The following is a 21,445-nucleotide window of genomic DNA, read 5'->3' as shown; positions in this document are numbered from 1 at the left end:
CAGAAGGAACCAACCTTGCCAACACCTTGATGTCAGACTTATAATCCCCAAAACTAAAAAGGAATAGACACCTTGTGTTTGAAACCACATAATTTATGGCAATTTGTCACAACACCCTTAGGAAACTAATACAAATTTAAATTTTATATTTTTCTGTATGTAAACTTCATCTAAAAAAGATAACCATAAAAAATATTGAATTCTAGTTTGTAGTAAATATATCAAGCATTTCAGTATCTGAAACTAAATTTGAATTATTGAAGCCAAATGGTGGGCATGTGAATGTTCAACCAATGTACAACATTGTACAACACACAATTCTTTAAACTTTTCTGTGTGTTTGAATTTTTTTTTATAATGAAGTGTTTGGGAAATAATTGTAAACCTTGACTCATTAGTGGGAGGTAAAAAACAATTTAATGGGTGAAATGAACATTTTAACAAAGTCAAATAGAAGAGAACACAAATAATAATTTGAATTATACACAATACAAATGCATATACATATACTAAATCATGATGTAAAATTATTTTCTTACAGGGGTCAGGTCAAAACTATTTGAGAAATACTACTTTAGTCTCAGAGGTTGCCCAAGATTCCGCTTTTTCTCCTTACCACATTTCACTAATAATCTTATTCCCACATTTAATCCATGCACATGCATCATTTGCACAAACTCAAGGGTTCTTGTTCTAAAAATGCTTGCAGTTCCATCCACGTCGAAGCAAATGGTGGATGGAACTGGAGGGTATTATGCTGAGTGAAATAAGTCAATCAGAGAAGGACAAACATTATATGGTCTCATTCACTTGGGGAATATAAAAAATAGTGAAAGGGAATAAAGGGGAAAGGAGAAAAAATGAGTGGGAAATATCAGAAAGGGAGACAGAACATGAGAGACTCCTAACTCTGGGAAATGAACTAGGGGTGGTGGAAGGGGAGGTGGGCGGGGGGTGGGGGTGACTGGGTGATGAGCACTGAGGAGGGCACTTGATGGGATGAGCACGGGTGTTATTCTATATGTTGGCATATTGAACAACAATAAAAAATAAATTTATAAAAATAAAAAAAAAATGCTTGCATATCCATCTATCTCTGATCCATTATCACAGTTAATGAACCACATTTTCCTAAAACAAGAGTTTCTTCCAAGGGGATTCACATAGCTTTTTGTGAGCTGTATTTATACCTTCAAAATCCCAGGGTAGCATTTAGTAATTTTCTGCATCAGGACACTAAATGGAAGCTTAAAAGAATTAGCAAAACTCTTACCATATGGTCTTCCTTTGTTATTCTTTTGGAAGGCGTATGCAAAATAAGCTAGCACCTCGGGTAAAGCGACCCATGCCACCTCCGACCTCCACTCCCCTCACTCCCCCACCAATTCCTTCCAGTTTTACTCTTTGGAAAGTTTTCTCTATGCACAACCTGTACTTAAGGAGTGAAGAGTTATGTTCCACCTCCTTCAGGGGTGAGTATCTACCTAAATTATTTGAGATTCTTCTGCACAAATGATTTATCCGTTCTTTCCCATTTCTTCGTTCAATCATTTATTTATATCATTATGGACTCATGGGTATTGATTTTATACTTTGGGTTATAATCCAACACTATGTTTATTTTGTGGCTCCGATTTTCCCAGCTTTGGCCACTGGGAGCTCTTTCAGCTGACTCCTGTGACCCTTTGACATGTCCCCATCTGTTGTGAGAGTGTTTTTGAGCACTTTCTAACTTTTTGGCACTAGAGAAGCATCTTATATATTTCTTGCTCCAGGAAAAAGAGATCTGATTTTTTTAACTGGAGAATGGTATTTGGAAACCAAGATCTGGGCACAACGTGTATTCATTACTATCAGGGTGTCATTGCTTCTAATCCCTCTTAGGTAACAGAGCATGAAGATATATGTGTGAACATATTTCCATGTAAAATGACCTAGTGTATATACACATAACTATAAATATTTCTAATGTAACCATGTGAATTTCTATTAAGTTAACCATCATTTCATATGATGTCTCCAACTTAATCCATTAGCACAAGGATCATTCTAGCCTTCTCCCTTATAATCTCCCACTCCAACAATGAATAACCTGGCTGTCACTCTTTAACATCCAATTTCTTAATTATTCATTTCCAGTATATATGTCCAGTGGCTTCGGAATTCTTAACTTCCACCTCTATGGGAAACAATGCTATCAACTAGACTATTATGCTTATGTACAGTTTATTTTGCCTTTAGTTTTTATAGACTCCACTCATTTTAAAAGATACTCAGATCAGCACTCTCTCTTCCACACCCTTAGTGAGGATATTTCATATACCTGTCATACAGGTTTTTTCGCATTATACGCTCCATTCTGAGATTTTCTGTCCTCCCAAATGATATATTTTTAAAAATTTGCATTCATTAAGGTTTATTTTTTATCCTTTGAGTGGATGTACTACAATTTATCAGTTCACTTGTTGAGAGATACTGTCATCGCTTTTTTGGAGATTATGAATAAAGCTGAACAAGTAGGTTTTTGTGTGGGTATGTTTTCAAGTTATCTGGGCAAATACCTAGTAGCATGATTATCTGATCATATGGTAAAATATTTTTAGTTTTGCAGGAAATAGCCAAACTGCCTTTCACTGTTGCTGAATCATTTTGCATTCTGACCATCAATGAATGAGAGTTCCTGTTGCTCTGAATCCTCACCAGCAATTGGTAGTGTCAGTTTGGGGGATTTTAGTCATTTTAACAGGTGTGTAGTGATTTCTTGTTGTTGTTTACTTTGAAATTCCCTAGTGGCAAATGGTGTTGAGCATTTTTATATGCTTATTTGTTATTTGTGTATCTTCTCTGATTTTTTGCTGATTTTTAAAATTGGATTATTTGTTTTCTTATTGTTGAATTTGAGTTCTTTGTAGGTTTTGGTTGCATCTTTTATCAGATATGTATTTTGTAAATATTTTCTCCCAGTCTGAGGCTTGTCTTTTCATTCTCTTAACAGTGTCTTTTAAAGGGCAGGAGTTTTTATTTTTAAGGAAGTCCAATTCATCATATTTTTCATTTCGATTGGTGTTCTACCTAAAAACTCATCACTATACAGAAGGCTATGCAAGTTTTCCTTTACTTTTTCAAGAAGTGCTTAAACTTTTATATTTTAAATTTAGATTTACAATCAATTTTGAGTTAAGTCTTGTGAAAAATGTGAGGCCTGTGTTTAAGTTCATTTTCTGCATACAAATGCTTAGTTGTTCTAGAACCATTTGTTGGAAAGACCATCTTCTCTCCATTGAATTTTTTTTGTTCCTTTGTCAAGGATTAGTTGACTGTTTTTGTGTGAGTCTATTTCTGGGCTCTCTATTCTGTTTCACTGATCTACGTGTCTATTATTTTGCTAATGCTATGCAAAAATATTAAATATTAGAAATAAATTTAACAAAATATGTCTACAACATGTACATTGAAAACTACCAAATATTCTGGAGAAGATCTAAATAAATGGAAAGATATGCTATCTTCACAGATCAGAGAACATATTGTTATTATGTCAGTTTTTCCTAAATTGATCTATATATCCTATGCATTCTTAATCAAAATCCCAGTACACTTTTCTTAAAGATTTTACGTAGGTAGATATGTATATAGAGAGAGCAGGGTGAGGAGCAGAGGGAGAAGAAGAGAGAGAATCCCAAGCAGACTCCATGCTGAGCACAGAGCCCAAAGCAGGTCTCAATCTCATGACCTGAGCTGAAATCAAGGGTCAGACACTTAACAGACTGAGACACCAGGTGCCCTGCCAGTACACTTCTGTGTTGAAGGGACACGTTTATTCTAAAATTTACATGGAAATCTCAAGGACCCAGAATATCCAAAACAATCTTGAAAAAGAACAATATTGGAGTGCTCACATTTCATGGTTCCAAAACTTAACATAAAGATATAGTAATCAAAAAAAAAAAAAGATATAGTAATCAAGACAGTGTTGTATGGACATAAGGATAGAATTGAGAGTCCAGAAATAAACCTTTGCACTCATGATCTATTTATTTTCAACAAAGATGCCAAGACTATTCAATAAGGAATGAATAGTCCTTTCAACAAATGGTGTTGGGATAACTGGATATTCACAGTCGAAACAGCGAAGTCAGATCCCTACCTCACACAAATACAAGATAAGTTAAAATAGAGTATACACCTAAATGTAAGAGCTGAAGCATAAAACTCTGGTTTGTTTCCTTATCCCTGGTTTCCTTACAGTCATAGGAGTGAATCTTCATGATCATAGGTTAGGCAATAGTTTCTTACATATGACACTAAAGCACAAACAAGAACAAAAATAAATAAATTAGATTTCATCAAAACTGAAAGTTTTTGTGTTTTAAAGGACATTGCCAAGATAGTAAAAAGTGAACAAGGCAAAAATTCAAAACACTAATGACACCAAATGCTAGCAAGGATGTGTAGCAACAGGAACTCTCATTCATTATTGATGGGAATTCAAAATGGTACATCCACTTTGAAAGACAGTTTGGCAGTTTCCTACAAAACATACTCTTATCATATGATCTGGCAATCTTGTTTCTTGGTATTTGCCCAAAATGGCTGAAAACACATCCACACAAAAACCTGCACATGCATGTTTATAGCAGCTTTAATCATAATCATCAACACTTGGAAGCTACCAAGATGTCTTTCAGTAGGTGAATGGATAATTAACTGTGGTACATCCACACAACAGAATATATTTTAACTCTAAAGAGAAATGAGCTATCAAGCCATGAAAATACATGGAAGAAAGTTAATTGCATAATATAAAATGAAAGAAGCCAATCTGAAAAAGGCTAGGTCACTGTAGGATTTCAATTATATGGCATTTAGGAAAAGGCAAACTATAGAGACAGTAAAAAAAATCAATGGTTGCTGGGGGAAGGGAAAAGGAAGGTAGCTGGAGTGCAGAATTATTTTTAGAGCAGTGAGCATATAGTATTCTGTACGATACTATAATGGTGGATGTATGTCATTATACATTTGTTAAAACCCATAGGATGTACAAAACTGAGAGTGAACTCTAATGTAAATTATCAATTTTTGGTGGCAATGATGTAGAAATGTAGGTTCATCAGTTGTAACAAATGTACCATTCTGGTACAGGGGGATATTAATAGTGGGGAGGTTGTTCATGTATGGGGGCAGAAGGGATATGAGAACTCTCTGTTCTTTCTGATTAATTTTATCAACTTAAAACTTCCCTAAAAAATAGTCTTTCATTTAAAATCAATCCATAGGAATGAAGAAATTATTTCTTCTGCAAATCGTATATCTGAAAAAAAGAATTATTTCCAGAGTGTATAAAGAACACTTACAACTCAGTAATAAAGGCAAATAACCCAGTTAAAAATGGACAAAAGATTTGAATAGACCTTTTCCAAAGAAAAGCTACGAATGGTCAAAGGGGATAGGAAATGATGCTTATCATTATTAATCATAGGCAACTGCAAATCAAACTGCAATAAGATATCACTTTACATAATGAGGATGGCTATACTAAAAAAAGGCATATAATAACAAGTATTTGTGAGAATATGGAGAAATTAGAACCTTCAAAAATTGCTCTGGGAATGTAAAGTGGTGCAGCTGTTTTGGAAAACAGTGTGGTAACTCCTCAAATGTAAAACGTAAAATTACCATATGATCTAGAAATTCCACACCTGGATATATGCCCAATACAACCGCAAACTGACGTTTAAACGAAAATTTTTCCACTAAAGTTCAGAAGTATTATTTAAAATGGCAAGAGATGGAAACAACTCAAATGTCCATCAACTGATAAGTCCATACCATGGAAAATTATTTGGCACTTAGAAGAAATGAAATATTAACGCATGCTCCATGGATGAACCTTACCAACATTATACTAAGTGAAAGAAGCCAGGGACAAAGGCTACATAGTGTGTGATTCCATTCACACGAAATGTCCCCAATAGGCAAATCCATAGAAATAAAAGATGAGGGTCGCTCAGAGATGAATATGCTCTGAAACCAGATAGTGCTGAAGGTAGCAACGCAATTCTGCATGGGCTAACTACCACTGAATTGTACACTTTAAAGGGGTGAATCTTACCATGTATGAATTCTGTCTAAGTAAAACTATTGTAAAAATAACTCTGAACTTGGTTGGGAAAAACTCAATAACTAGAGTGAGGTAAGAGTTTATTAAGGTATCCCAGTGTTTCCAGGGGGAGTAAAGCACACTTAGCATTTTTAAGAATATGTAGTCAAGTTAAATAAATCCGGTAAATGCTTGCTTTGCATTTAAAACAAATGGAGTCTACAACCCAGTCCCCTAACTACTCCACAAAGATTATTATTTGATTTCTTGTTTGGTAAAGCTTACTATATTTTCCTTATCAAAGGGCTTCTTGAGATAGATCCTAGAGAGGTTTGGTGTATGGAAGAATTAAATTGTTTATTTCCCGAAATCCTATGCAAAATTTAAATGGCCAGCTTTCAGAATAGCTCATTCAAAAACTCCTTAATCTTCAAGGAGTATAAAGCCATAAACATTGCCAAATTAAGTGAAAATTTTCTCTCCCTAAAATCTTTCATTCAAGAACTTAATTTAATGCCTGCTCAGCCATGTCTATGAGCTGGTCGCCTTATCAACTGCCCTTTTTTTTTTAAAAGTTCCAGGTGGAATATCTATCCATGGTTTGCATCTACTCAGCCCATTGTCTCACTTCTTGTTGCTAGGATACCAGTTTTTAGTGATGTCAACCTTTTGGAATATTAAAAATTAATTTCTAATCGTTTTTATTCTATATGGCCTTAGGAAAAAAAGAAACTATGGTCTGTGGTCACATAAAACAGCTTCCAGAGTGACTTTAAATCTCTGGTAATAAGTCTAAACTCATTTTTTATTTAAAAATTGAAAAAACTTACTTTATCATTAAAATTGCAAGTTTTAGCTTTGTGCATTAGTTTGCCCATAAGTGGAAGGGGAGGTCATATCACAGAAATCTTTTCTTCCTTCTAGAATGGCTGACTCATTTTGTCTCTCAAAGGTGAAATCTCCAGGGTACAGAAAAAGTCCTCCAGAGGAGATTTGTTTTCTCCTTATTTCTTAGGACTCTCAGTTTCAAAACTAGAAACTGGAACAATTTATTTCCCTGACTTCCAAAAGTGACAGAGATTAGAAGGTAAAAAATGTGATGTTATTCATTTTTATTCCAATTAATTCAGTTCAGCAATGTGTATGGAACACCCTTGATGCATGAGTTACTAATCAGTCCGGTGAGTGTAAAGATGAATATGCAACAGTCACTGTCTTCAATCTGATTATAACCTAATAAAGACCTAGACATGTGCACAATGTCCAGCGTCAGTCTACAGAGGGTCAGGGGACTGAGCTGCTCCAGGCCCAGCAAGGAGAGTCCCAGTACCTGCCTTGGGGTCTGCAGAAACACAGGTCTGGAGCCTGCATTGGTTAGTTATGAACCAAAGGGATGATTAAGATCTGCAGCACTGTGGGAGTACCAGAGTAGCACCACAGTAACAGCTCAGAATGAGTTACCCCACAAGGGAAGCCAATGTGTGAGAAAATTCATAGGTCAGGGTTCATTTGAACATTCCTAGATGGGGCCCATGGCCTCTGTCTTGGACACTGATGGGGGCTGGTAAAGAAAGACATGGCCCAACCCCCACCCATGGTAGGCTGGTTAATACCAGGGGACAGGGCAAATCTATCTGACAGGAGAATGGCTGGGATTTCAAGGAGACTTTGTAAGCAGCATGACAGTTAAACTGGGCCCTAAAGCATAGGTAGGACTTCATGAAGCAGAAGTAACAAGGAGAACATGCAAAGTACAAGAAAGAGGAAAGCAAAATATGAAGTCTAGAGAATGCTGCTATACTAAAGCAATGGCTAGTGATGGTGCATCAGGAATGTAGGGTGTATTCCCCACACCCTACAGGAGAAGGAGACCGGAAATTCAAAAGGGATCTTGGTCTAGGTTAAGGGCCTTGAAATGTCATGCTGAGTCATCTGGACTTTATTCTATATGTGCAATAAAGATCCACTCAGGGTTTGAGTAATACAACGTGAGATAACGACCTTTTAGTAATAAGTTGACTTATCAACCTAGCTCAGTAACAGTTAAAATTTATTTGCTTTTAAGCTTGTCCCAGTTATTCTGTTTGCCTGCTCAGATCCATTCTTCACCATCTGTCTCTTGCACTGTGCCCCAGGAGGCTGACTCTACCAGTCTCCCTTGCCCTCTGCCACCCAGTAGGGTATGGCCAATGGGAGGTACCAGCTGGTTGTTGGAGATCAGGAGGAGGAAGCAGTAGGGATGTGTTTGTTCAAGGACTGTGTTTCTCCACCAAGGCCTCAGCTCTCATAAAGTATCCCCTTTCTATAGCTCTAGCTCTCGCCAAGTCCTGGCAACTGCTGCCTTCTCCTGCCCCTTCAGGTCTAAGGATGGTAAGGGCTTCCTGCTGTTCCTGGTCACTGGATGCCTCACCCTCCCTGAATGTTTCTCTTTACCCTGATGCACTGGGGAAGAGGAGCTAAAATCACCCCCGGGTTACATGGTTCACTAAGAGGATACACGTTGCTCAATATTCAAGGCTCAGATTTATTAAAGCAAAAGGGGAAATAAACAAAAGGGAAAGGAAAGGGTAAAGTCTAGAACAAACCAGGTACGAACTCCAAGGGTATCCTCCCAGCGGAGTCACACAAGATGTGCTTCTTTCCCACCACAATGAGTTGTGGCAGCATGGGTGAAATGTTGCCTACCAGGAAATCTCATTAGAGATTCAGTGCCCAAGACTTTTACTGGGGGCCAGTCACATAGGCACCTTTTGTACAGCACCTACCAAAACCCTAGACTCCTAGAAGAAAAGTAGGTGTTCAGCATAAACCATATTGTTTGCACAAGTGGTTTGTGCACAGTGAGCCATTCTTACCAGGGAATAATGGGAACCCTCTCCAAATCCAAGCTCCCAGGTGCCAGTCAAGGACCAGCTTTACAAACAAGCCTCTCCAAGGGTAGCAGCCTATTATGCTAACTCTCTTCTATATACCAGCCTGCACTTCTGTACATGATTTCTTCATGTAAGACTTTTAAATCAAATCCTTTAAAGCAAGTCATTGGTTTCCCTCGGGACCCTAACAATTATAAAACAATATCCATATCTATCTATGTATCTGTCCATGCTTATATATAAATAGATGGGAAGTCACTTCTACAAACTCATAACCTTTCTCTTCAGCATTTCCCAGGCCTGAGACTCAGCACGGAGCATCCAAGGCACTCCTAGGCTGTTGAGGCACAGCCTCCACTGTGAGTCCTCCCCCTATTTCCATACTCACAGGATTGAGTGTCTCTCTCAATTTGTCTGTTAGGGACCCTCTGGGGATGGATCCTGTGCTTGACTTTCATGCTGTTCATCTGAGGCTCTGAAACACTTCCTACCACTTCACATCTCTTCTTTGGGGGGGCGGGCCCTGCACCAACCAGCCAGAAGGTAAGGGATCCCAATGCCCCTACGACCTGAGTCTGAGCTTGGCCTCTTTTAAATCCTCTGCCCTAACCCTCTTGACACTGTCACTGCCTAAATGGATCTGGAGTTTTCAAAGGCTCAAAAGATGCACAATTAAACTTTTAGGCATTTTGACCCCATGATACCCTCCAAACTGGGATAGTCGTCTTATGACTCATCCACTATTCTCTGGCTTTTTTACCCTCTTCTCTTAGGTCCAACCCCACCCTAGCTTCCTTTCCTGCTACTGTTTTTTGACTATTTATCATTATCTTTAAAGACCACCTCAAATTTAGTGGCTTACCACATCAACCATGCTTCAGTAGACCAGGAATATGGGCAAGGTTTGGCTGAACAAATCTTTTGTTCTACATGGTGTCAACTGGGACACCATACTGTGTTCAATCAGCAGCTGGGCTGGGTTGGAAGGTCCAAGACAACAGGAAGGCTGGCTCAGTGGTTCTCTTCTCTACTTGCATGTAGTCTCAGGACCTCTCCATGTGGCTTCTCTAGCAAGTTAGTTATATTTCTTATACAACAGCCAAGAGCTCCAAAAAACCATGATAGACACTGCCGGTCCTTTAAAAGCCAGGCCTGGAGCTGGCATAGTATCACTCCTGCCATATTCTATTGCTCCACGCAATCAGAGGCCAGGTTGGTTCATGGAGAAGGAGAATAGAGCCTATGTCTCAATGGGAGGAGAATCAAAGAACTTGCGGTCACATTTGTGGAGGTTCCTACATATTTCACAGCCCAGTACATTCAGATATGACCAAAAGACTCCTTAAACAAATGACTGAAAACTACATCATGTTATTCCCAATTTGAGAATTATCAGTTGGTTAGAAGCAGAACACTGATAACCAGAGTAGTAGAATCAACACTGGCACACAGCAGGGGTAGTTTTGCTCTTTTGTTTCCCTGCTCTTCCTTACATCACCGTGCACAGTAATGTCTCAAGCTAAAGAATCATTTTCCCCTCCAGGCATTAAAATCTGAGTCCTTCACACCAGGAGGGTTATAAATCACAAACATGAGATTGGATTTTGCAACAGAACTGGTGTTGAAGATCCTTTGGCAGTGACTTTTTCTCGCCTTGTCTGTTTTTTGTCAGAGGAGCATCTGTCAGGGGATTGGGGTGTCCTTCTGTGCTTATGATTTGTTTCCCTCCTGGTGCAGGCCAGGCCACCCACCCTAGGCGTGGGATGACTGTGATCTTCTTGAAGCCATTCCAAGAGCCTGTGTTCAGGCCTTGTTCCCAGGATTATAAGGAATGAAACAACCATATAGAAATCCTCCTGAAAACGCTTCATTGATAGTGTCCGGGAGACCCTCTTACTGAAGTCTAAAGAAGATTCTCTCAGGGAGGGTCCAGCATCCACATGACTTGCCACTCCAAAAGGTACATGTGCTGTCTGAGTAAGATTGTATAATTGAAGCACAGATGCATACCAATAGGAAAGGCGGAGTTAATTGGGGGGAGGAGATTTTAAAGGACTCTGAACATATTACTGAAAAATGTATATTATTTCCACACACATTTTTAAAGTGGAAAAATGGTAGAAATCATTTGTACCATTAGCACATCCAAATGCCTTTCACAGCCAGGATCTTGGGGGAACCTCATTTGGCCCTTTGTAAAGTGCATCCCCTTTGTGCAGGTGATAAAGTTCAGACAACTTACATCAATTGCTTAAGGTCACGCAGGTCTTCTCTAATCAAATTATACATAGTGACTTCAAGAGAGAAAAAAGGTAATTTTCTCATTTTTAGCTAGAAAAAAAAATGAGCAATAAATTTGGGTTTCAATGTTCTCTAAATAGGAATTTCCTATCGTTCCATATTTTATCCATTTCTCCCATCCAAGTTGCAAAGTACCCTTTCATTTATACAACCTCACATACTGCAGGGCAGGCTACTAGCCTTGGATTTACATCACACTTACAGAACAGGACAGTCGTCCTAAAGAGGTCCCTGATTGCCATTTTATGTACCACTGCTTGAGCCAAAGAACAGCCCAAACTTTGCATGAGAAAGCTGCCCCTAACAAACATTAGTGACTACCTGAACCGATCTGATTATTTTTCTTGAGAATTTGAACTTGAGGCAGGGGAAGGGGAGCAGAAGCAGAGAGAAGTCAGTAGTAAAGGCCTTGAAGCAGCAGAGGTCATGAGTTGATGGAAGACATGGGTAAATAAGAGCCATAGATGAACCAGAAGATACTAGAAGGTTGAGGCCATTAAAGAAGAAAAAAGGAGGAGGAGGAGGAGAATAAGAAAAACAAGGACAAAAAGGAGCCTTGAGTAAGCAGAACTAAAGGCCATATAATTAGAGAGGAAGGTGTTTGCTTGAGAATGGTTGGAGGATAAATAACTAAGAGCTGAGTCCCTATAATTGCAGACCCCTCAGTTAGGACTGACAGCTCCAGCTGCTAAGCAGACATCCAGGTGACTCAGCCTCTGGAAGTGCACTGGACCTCAGTGACCTCCTAGTTCATAAACCCTGTTCCCTCCTCTCCCTCCAAGGATCAACAATTCCTGGGGACCCCTAGAGCTGATGGTCTGTCTTACACACAAGAGTAACCTCACAATAAATCTCCTGTTATTTGAAGTGAATTGAGTGAGCCCTATTTCTTGCAACCAATAAGACTAACTCATGAAAAATTACAACTATATTCTTTGCAAACCAAGTACAAGATGAGAAAGGTTAGTGTTCTTAAAAGTGGAGTTTATCAAGTAGGGCGCCTGTATTGTGACAATACAGACTTGAGGTAAAAAAAACCCAACACCTTTAAGGATAATTTTTTTAAAGATTTTATTTATTTATTCATGAAAGACACAGAGAGAGGCAGAGACACAGGCAGAGGGAGAAGCAGACCCCCTGCAGGAGCCCGATGGGGGACTCCATCCTAGGACCCCAGGGTCATGACCTGAGCTGAAGGCAGATGCTCAACCACTGAGCCACCCAGGTGCCCCTAAGGAAAATTTTTATAGCTTCTCCCTAATTATCCTAGTGATACCAGTGACAACACAATGTCACTGGATCAAGCCTCTATTTTCAACACAGAGCCCAAGACAGTGTGATCAATATGCATTAACCACTGCATTTGATAGAAAATATTGAAGACACAATCTACCAGAAGTTATAAACCAGCGTTGGTAGCATTCCCTTAGGGGGCATCTGAAAGTAGGTTGGGACATTTTTACTTGTCAGTGACTGAGATCTTCTGTTGACATTTGATGGAAAAGGGTCAGGGATGTTAAAATTCTTGCAATGCTCACAACAGTGTTATACAATGAGGAATTATCCCAATAAAAATGCAAATGCTGCCCTCTTTAAGAAACCCTGGACTTTTGCACGTATGAACGTGGTTGCTAACCTCAACACTATAGTCTGATCCGTGGACAAACAACACAATAGCGTATCTTAAATCATGATCATTCCAGAAAGTTCATAACATGTGCTAATTTAGCTACAGACCAGTCCTAGTGCTTCTGTTCTAACCTCTGCCTTGAAAGACAATGAACTGCCTTCTGGAAACAATCTTACCCCACAGAAACAGACAAGAAGATATGTTTGTCAAGGTAAGAAGACAACATATTCCGTTTAACAGTTTGTTAGCTTAATTTATTACTTGTATACACTGAGACTCCTGGTATGTGTGTTTTCATTTTTAATGTTGCTCAGGTCACACATAAGTTAGGGGTGGGCCTGTTCAGGCCCCAGTTGGTGTGTGTAATCAAAAGTAATAAAGCATATTGCAAGACTCTGAGAAATAATCACTGACTTTAATTGGTATAATTGATCTACAATTTAAATCTGTTTCCTCAAGGAAAACTGTGGGAAGGGTCTCTTTTCCAGATCACATTAGACAGATGCCTCCTTCCTGGGGGACCTGTCATTTGTTGAAAGTTTGCAGGTTTGGCAGGGATTCCTTGGGACTCAGCTATGCCTCCATCATTGAAGTCTCAGCTTCCCATCTCAATATGAGGAAACTAGAATCTTTTGCTCACACACAAACCCCATGTTCTCTTATTTTTGATGAAACAGCTACATAGCGAGCATGGTTCATCACCCAGACTCTAAAGCACGGGAACTGAAAGTCTTAAGAAAAATTTCTGAGATGAATTAATTCAAAGCTTGACTAACATTTCTATTAGAGGATGAGATGGGAAACATGTGTTTTCCTCCCCATAAGCCTGCTTAGTGACCAGAAATGTCCGTGTCATTTCAGTTTCAATCTCAGAGCCATTTTTTCCATTACATTTGGTTAAAGCATCAGTTTCTATTTGCTTCCTCTGATCACCTTGAAGGGAGATGAATACAACAGCATGTTTGAATTTTTTTTTTTCTGCTTTGAGCCTTAATGCTCAGAATATTTTTCTTACTTCTTTAGAAGACATCTAAAATGGCCTCCTTCTCAGAAATCTAACTGTATAATGTACATACAGCCTAGGGAATGTAGTCAGTAATATTGTAATAACTTGGTATGGTGATAGATGGTAACTGGACTTATCATGGGGATCCTTTCATAATGTATAAAAATACCAAGGGGGGCCTGAGTGGCTCAGTCGGGTAAGCAGCTGACTCTTATTGTCAGCTCAGGTCATGAGCTCAGGGTCCTGGGATAGAGCTCTGTGTTGGGCCCCATGCTCAGCAGGGAATCTACTTGAGGATCCTCTCTCTCTCTCTCTTATTCTGCCCCTCACCCCACTTGTGCTCTCTCTCTCTCTCTCAAATCAATAAATCTTTAAAATAAATAAATAAAAATACTGAATCACTATAATATACACCTGAAACTAATAGGATATTGTATGTCAATTATACTTTTTAAAAAATCTAAGTGTAGCTTCCACACAGATAATCAACTTTTTCTTTCCACCTTTTTTTTAAAACCACATGTTGTCATGACAATTGGCCACTTGATTTCAAACTGACTTCACAGCACAAAAGTGACTATTTCCTGAGGAACAAGAATACTGATTTGTCCTCTGAACTGAAAAGGGATGCCATGTGTGTGGTCTCTAGCTCAACCGCAGAGCACTAGATTAGGAGTCAGGAAAGAGCTCAGACGCCAGTTAGGTCAGGAACTCTACGGATCGTGATCTCTTCCTCAGAGGATACTTACTTACCTGAGGTCACTTCCAACCCAGAAGGTCTAAAATTCCACAGGTTAATCTCTTCATCCTGGAGGAAATCTCTGGAAAGTTCCAGAGTGGCTCAATTCAGTACTTCTACCAGGCAAGCAGCTTATTTTCCTCCTGTTATTCTCCAAGAGGAAAGTAAGGGGAGAATGAAATACACAAAGAACAAGATGCATTTCACCGTAAACTTTCTTAGAAATAGTTTTTCCTCCCACCCTTCAAAACTGGATCGTATTCTTCACTGTTCTTAACCTTTTCAGAGTCACATGTCTCTCTGAGGATCTAATAAAAGCTATGAACACTCTTCCTAATGCCTGCATGTGAACACACACAGACAATATTGTGTTTGATTTCAAGGGATTCATAAACCCTAGGTAATAACTCCTATTTCTGAGCTTGTGCCTCTGGATCAACATTTCTTGCACACCTGTTGCCCTCAGGGACTAGTCCCATAACTCCTGGTATTTACTCTCATTCCTCCAAGTGTTGCCAAACAAATGCCTCTTCAACACGTCTATCCTATGATGAGTCCTTACTCTGGAATTTCTCATCAGAGCCCACCTTCCTGTCTGAGGAAGCTCTGTAATCTGCAACCCATTTTAAGAACTGACAAGGAAGTAGAACCAGATTAGATGCTACACTAGTTAGCTGTTCTAGTGCTGAACTCCTCCTGGCTTCTTGGTAACGAAGATCTCCACCCATCCTCCCTCTACCGTCCCCTAACCGCCGCACTTCCCAAATGTCATTCTGTCTCCCCTCAATGTAAAATCCCTCACATCTCAAAAAAATAAAAAACCTGAAGTCACAGACATGAAAATAGATTGGTGTTTGTGGGGAGGGGGGGGGGGCGTGGGGCGGGAAGGTGATGGGTGAAGGTGGTTAAAGGATACAAACGTCCAGTTATAGGAAGGCTAAGTCCTGGGGATATAGTCCACAACATGGTGACTATAGTTAACAATACTGTATTGTATATTTGAAATGATGCTAAGAGAGTAGATCTTCAAAGTTCTCAACACACACACACATTTACAAAAAATTGTCATGATGTAAGGATATACTAACTAACTTTATCATGGAAATCATTTTGCAATATATACACATATCAAATCATCATATTGTACACTTTATTTTTTTTATTTTCCATTTATTCATGATAGACACACAGAGAGAGAGAGAGGCAGAGACACAGGCAGAGGGAGAAGCAGGCTCCATGCAGGGAGCCCGACGTGGACTCAATCCGGGTCTCTAAGATCAAGCCCTGGGCCAAAGGCAGGCACTAAACCACTAAACCACTGAGCCACCCAGGGATCACACTGGGTGTGATCACACTTTAAACTCATACGATATTATATGTCAATTATATCTAATAAAGTTGGAAAAAAATAAAATGAAAAAAACTCAATCCAAAAAAATAAATAAAAATAAAATCCCTCAGATTCAAAGAGCCATTAATACACGATTTTCACTAACGAAAGGGTAAGTTCTTTTCATTCCACACTCAAGCAAATAGTGTTCAAAAAGCAGGATCCTATGTCAACAACCAATACATATAAAGATACATGGGATTTTTCTTCACTACATGCCTCCCCTTTACCACAATGGCATTTTACAGATAAAAAAGATATGTCACAATTTTTAAACAAATAAATGAAAGTACTTACCCAGTATTTGTTCGCATAACTCCATGTTCAGCCATGTGCAGAGTGCTTCATTCAAAGACAGCAGCTACTGACAAAGAAGAATGGTAGGTGACTGACTCACAAATATCTAACAGGCATAGAGTTAGATGAAGATAAACCTTTCTCACTGCATAATATTGACATGAAGTATATGTCACTGCATAATAGCAGCATTAAGCATATCTGTAAGAACCAAGGACTCACTGGCATAGAAAGTCCGCTAATAAGCACATGCTTACCAAAGAAATACCTATTAAGATCTGCATATTTTTGAAAATTATGACATCAAATTCTGGAGATTGCGACAGAACTGACATACTCATACACTGCAGGCATCCTATTAGTTGATTTTTACAACTCTTTAGCTATAGATAAGAAAGAAGCATAAGAATGTTCCAATGTTATGCCCTTGTAATCATAACCCTAGGAATTTATCCTAAAGAAGTAATTCTTAAGAAGGAAAAAGATGGAAGGCCAGGAGAAAGATCGTAACAGTCACTGAATGTTCACTGTGTACTGATCCCTCTGCCAGCACTTTACTACATCATTTAATTTTTGTACTTATACTGCAAAACAAGTGTGGCTTTTCTTTTATGGGGGGTGCTTGCGTGATTCACCACAGGGTTAAACAAAGCCATCAAAATTCTTCCAGAGAATTTTCATGGAGGTGATCAGAAATAGCTAGAATGTTGGCCTAGTGTGCTTGGAAGAGAAATAAATTCCAGAATAGGATGTTTGTGGTATATCATGGGAAAAAAGTTTGAAGTGGCCATAGGGAGAAAAGGAGACTGGAGCAATGGTTTTCAACCCTACAGGAGCCAAAGCTTCCTTTTATAATCACTATTTTATATGGAGCATTCGTCCCATATAGAGATAAATGTAGAGATAATATAGCTTACCTGCCTGCATTCATATTTTTTAAACCAATGTAATGGCCTAATTGTTTTATAAGACAGAAATAAAAGGAAAGTAATCTCTGATAAAATGCTATGTATTGCTTGACACAAACCACACAAAAAGACAGAAGTCACCCCCAAATTTCTAAAATGCACTGTAGGAGCAGCACTGCCTCCACTGATGGACTAGAAATAAAGAAGTTGTAGGTGGGGTTTTTTTTTTTTTTTTTAAAAAAAAAGGAAGAATATGAACTGGAAGAGAAGAGTTTGATTTGGAAGACGAGGACCTTAGAGTTGTTCACCTTGACATTGTCAGAGCAAATGAGGCCACTTTAGCTGGAACCCTTGGGCAGGCTGGAGAGAGGAACTGTTAAGGCCCATTGAGGAGACAATGACAGCAGCCACCCTGGGGGGTGATGACAGTACCAGGCCACCTGGTGCTCCATACTCGAAGCAAATCTGACACATTTGAATTGGATGAAAACTTCACAGTCAATCTGGGTCATCCTTCTTGTTTTCCCAGTGAAACAAGAGTAATGATTTGTCTAAAGTCTTAAATGTGTCCTGAAGGAAAATGTCACAGACTCGCCCAACCCCTTAGCTTCAAATCAAGTGTGTCAGATAAATGGTCAAGATGGAGTTGAAGGCGACTCTGAAAGTTAGTTTTCAGGGCAGTCAGGAACTTGAGGTGACTGTTCCCTGGATAGAAGAAAGAAATGGAAGGAAAAGTCATAAAGAAATGTTAGTCTGTGTGTTTAATCAAGGTTGGTGATTGGCAGCACTATACAGAGTAAAGCATGCAGGCCTTGGAGTCAGGACACCTGCATTCCAGTTTGGGTTCTGTTGTTTATCACCTGTGTGGCTTCAGGCAAGTCATTTAACGTGTCCAATCTCTATTTTTCAGATAACAAATTAGAAATTCTAGGGAAGCCTGGGTGGCTCATTCAGTTAAGTGTCTAACTCTTGGTTTCAGCTTAGGTCATGATCTCAGGGTCATGGGATCAAACCCCTCCCTGGCTCCATGCTCAGTGGGAAGTCAGCTTGGGGATTCTCTCCCTCTGTCCCTCCCCCCACTCTCTCTCAAATAAATAAATACATCTTTAAAAAAAAAAAAAAGAAATTCTAATAACCCACCTTGATAGAGCCGTTGCAAAACACTAAGAAAATGTGTGTTTGGAGGAGCCTCGTAGTACTGGGAAATACTGGAGAAACATCAAGAGTGTTTCCTACTTTATCTATTAAAATAATGCCAATGAATGTGCATTTCTGAAAGGGACTCGCCTAATAACTTCAGAATAATGAATGATAAATGATCAGGTTTCTTTGCCAAGTATTCCAAAGCACCCTGTAAAAGCTAAGATGTCCTGTATAGAGTGGAAGTCAGGTGACATCTCCTAGAGTGAGGAAGCTGGTTCAGCTGTCCCTAGAACTCAAGAGTTTTCCCTCGGACAGTGAGGAGACAATAAATGGACAGAAACCTTTCAATATTTTCCTTCTGAGCCAAAGGTTCAGGGTACCTACAAGACACAGGGGAAGTCAAGGATGGATCTCAAATGGCACTTACTCCCAGTTCTTCTAGCACTACAGGTGCTCTTGTGATTAATATGTCTTTTTAACAACATCCTCCAAGATGCAACTCTAGGAGAGGCTCTGTGTGGGAAGCACATAGCATGAGCTTTCGGTCTTAATACAGTTGAAACCCAAATGGTTTGCAGCTGGAGAAAAACTCTGCTGACTTGCCAAGAACCACTGGGACAGTGTGCTCCAAACAGTACCGTTTAAGTAATAAACTCACAGCAGTGAGATTAGCCTTTGCTAGTTTCTTCCCTGAGGAACAGATATCAATTGTGATTTAAAATTTTCAGGAATAAAGCCTTTGGCTGAGCAGCAAGTCCCCCCTCCCCCGCCCCCCGGGGGAAACCAAAGGCAATAGCCAATGGCCAGTTTGGCTCTGAGATTGGATTTGAACCACCTCTGAGATGCATAAATACTGAACAAAATATGCAGAAGCCGATGATCATCTTGGCCCCAGACAGACATCACATAAACACTTGAGTCTACTCTTAGGTAAAGGAGACAAGATGGGAAGGAGAGGCAAGTTGACTGAAATGCTGAGCTATTGTCTTGGGTTTGGGGTGGGGTGGGGGAGCGGGGGATGAAGGGTGTTGTGAGCTTCAGACCAGCAGCATAATCACTTTCAAACTCACGCCGCCTCAAAAATGAGGCCACTAAGTTTGGAATACCAGCCTACCTCCACAGGAAAATCCTGCAAAGAATGTGAAGAGACAGCTACGAAGTAGACCAATTTTCCTACAGTCAGAATTAAAAGCCTTAGATGCATAGTCTGAGCGTCCTCAGCCTACTTGACATGAGAAATTCACTGGGGGTTTTCTCCGGTGTGACGTTGGACTCCAGCTCTAGTCCTTCAAGGAAACAGTTGGTATTTCTGTCACTTCAGACACAATGTGTTCATCATCTCTCATATCTGTGTCCTGTCGTAAAGGATTCATCCAAGGCAGTGGCATTCCCCCCTGCAACGCAAGGCATCTGCTTCTTTCCTCCTAATGTCTTAATGGTGCTTCTCCATCTTCCAACAATTGTTTCCTTTCCAATCACACACACACACACACACACACACACACACAGAGAAATAAGCTCCAGAGGAGAATCATAATGTCTTGGTGGTAGAATTTGTTGTGACTACATTCCCAAATTATAAATCCTAGCAAGAGAACAAAGTTAAATCAGAATGTCTCTGTAATAAATTCCCAAGTTAGGGGCGGGGGAAGAAAGGTCTGCTTTTAATCTAGTGAGAAAAAAAAAAAAAGAAGCAATATGCATGGGTCACCAGCCTTCTTTTAAGTGTGGTATCTTGGGGAATCCTAGAGCCAGACTGCCTGGGGTCAAACCTTGGTTCTGGAATGTATTAGTTGTGGGACAGTGGGAAGTTGTTTAACCTCTGTGCCTCAATTTCCATTTATAGATAAAGTACAAATATTAATTCATAGAGTTATTCTGAGCGTTAAATAAGGGCGTTAAATATGTAAAGCACTTAGAATAGTGCCTGGGACATGCTAGGCACTGCACATATTAGCTATTATTCAGGTAGACTTGGCTTAGGATGTTGGTTTGTTTCAACATGGATAATTAAAAGGTACTTGAAGGTAGAATGAAAAGAGATATATGCATGTGAGATATACTAAAAGCTTAGCAGGTCCTGGCACAGAGTTAAGAGAACAAAGAAATTATTATTGTTGTGGCAAGTTCAGCTGGCTGGAAGACAATGCTAAAAAGCTCTGTGTCTTAGGGGTACAGCTGCTGGACTTCAAGGAGTCCAGTTGAGAAGGAGTGAGAGGTGCGCCACATTACGTCACCAACCACAGAAAAACCACCTTCACAAATGGTAGGACAATAACAGTGTCCTAGTTTGTGAAGGTCAGCGTGTTCTCTGGAAGTAACACTATTAAAATGACAATGGCATAATACGTCACTCTCCAACACACCCACTCAACCCTTCCCTCCATGACCCCCTCCCAATGTACTCAAGTTCTTTCATTGGAGAGAATGCGATGAAAATGCCAGGGAATCATCAAATTGTGAGTCATATAATCTCTAAATGTATTTAGAGGTGGACCTCATTCGACCCCACTTGTTGAATGAAGGCAAGGATGAGGACGATGACCTGAGGGGTGGTATTGTTGACAGAAGAGTTGCCCCAGGTCCCAAGGCCAGCCAGTGGCAGAGCCAGACTTAGACGCAGACTTCTTGATGCTAACTCCTCCCCGTGCTACATTGCCTCCCCTCCCTACACTCTTCACCACTCAACTCAGAATCTTAAACCCTGTAGCAAATCCAGTGTCTCTTTGTGTCCCTGAAAGTTACCCTTCCCCAAGATGCCACACTCCTGCAGACTTCTAAATCCTTGTTGGCTGCTGCCACCTAGGGAATTAAAGTGAGTTCTCTTCCTTGGGCTGTTGGCTTGGGCCAGCTCCAGCACATGCATCCTCTTCAGTGTCTATCTCCTTAACGTTCAGCTCACCAATTAGCAGAACTATTCGTATCCCAGATATTCAAATAATACTATCTGACCCTTGTTGATGAACACATCCTTGTGTTTGTTCTTTGAAGTATTGTTAGGGAGCCATTTAAACTCTGGGGTTTAAAAATATTACTCCAGGAGTGTTGGCTGGTTGCT

General features: G+C 39.7%; 1 long non-coding RNA gene across 2 annotated transcripts in view; it reads right to left on the bottom strand.

Moving 5' to 3' along the window:
* LOC112926669 (uncharacterized) overlaps window positions 1-21,445 on the bottom strand; it is a 47,641-nt gene that overhangs the window by 17,718 nt on the left and 8,478 nt on the right. The window contains exons 3-4 of one of the 2 annotated variants that reach the window (XR_003236393.2): window positions 16,337-16,400; window positions 14,664-14,800 (exon numbers count right to left, since the gene is read on the bottom strand). This is a non-coding gene — a long non-coding RNA (uncharacterized lncRNA). The remainder of the gene's footprint in view (window positions 1-14,663; window positions 14,801-16,336; window positions 16,401-21,445) is intronic. The other variant, XR_012000367.1, reaches the window with a different exon arrangement.

This window comes from Vulpes vulpes, chromosome 3 (genome assembly GCF_048418805.1).
Source record: "Vulpes vulpes isolate BD-2025 chromosome 3, VulVul3, whole genome shotgun sequence".
Classification (NCBI taxonomy): Eukaryota; Metazoa; Chordata; class Mammalia; order Carnivora; family Canidae; genus Vulpes; species Vulpes vulpes.
This window is presented reverse-complemented; position numbering and strand designations above follow the sequence as displayed.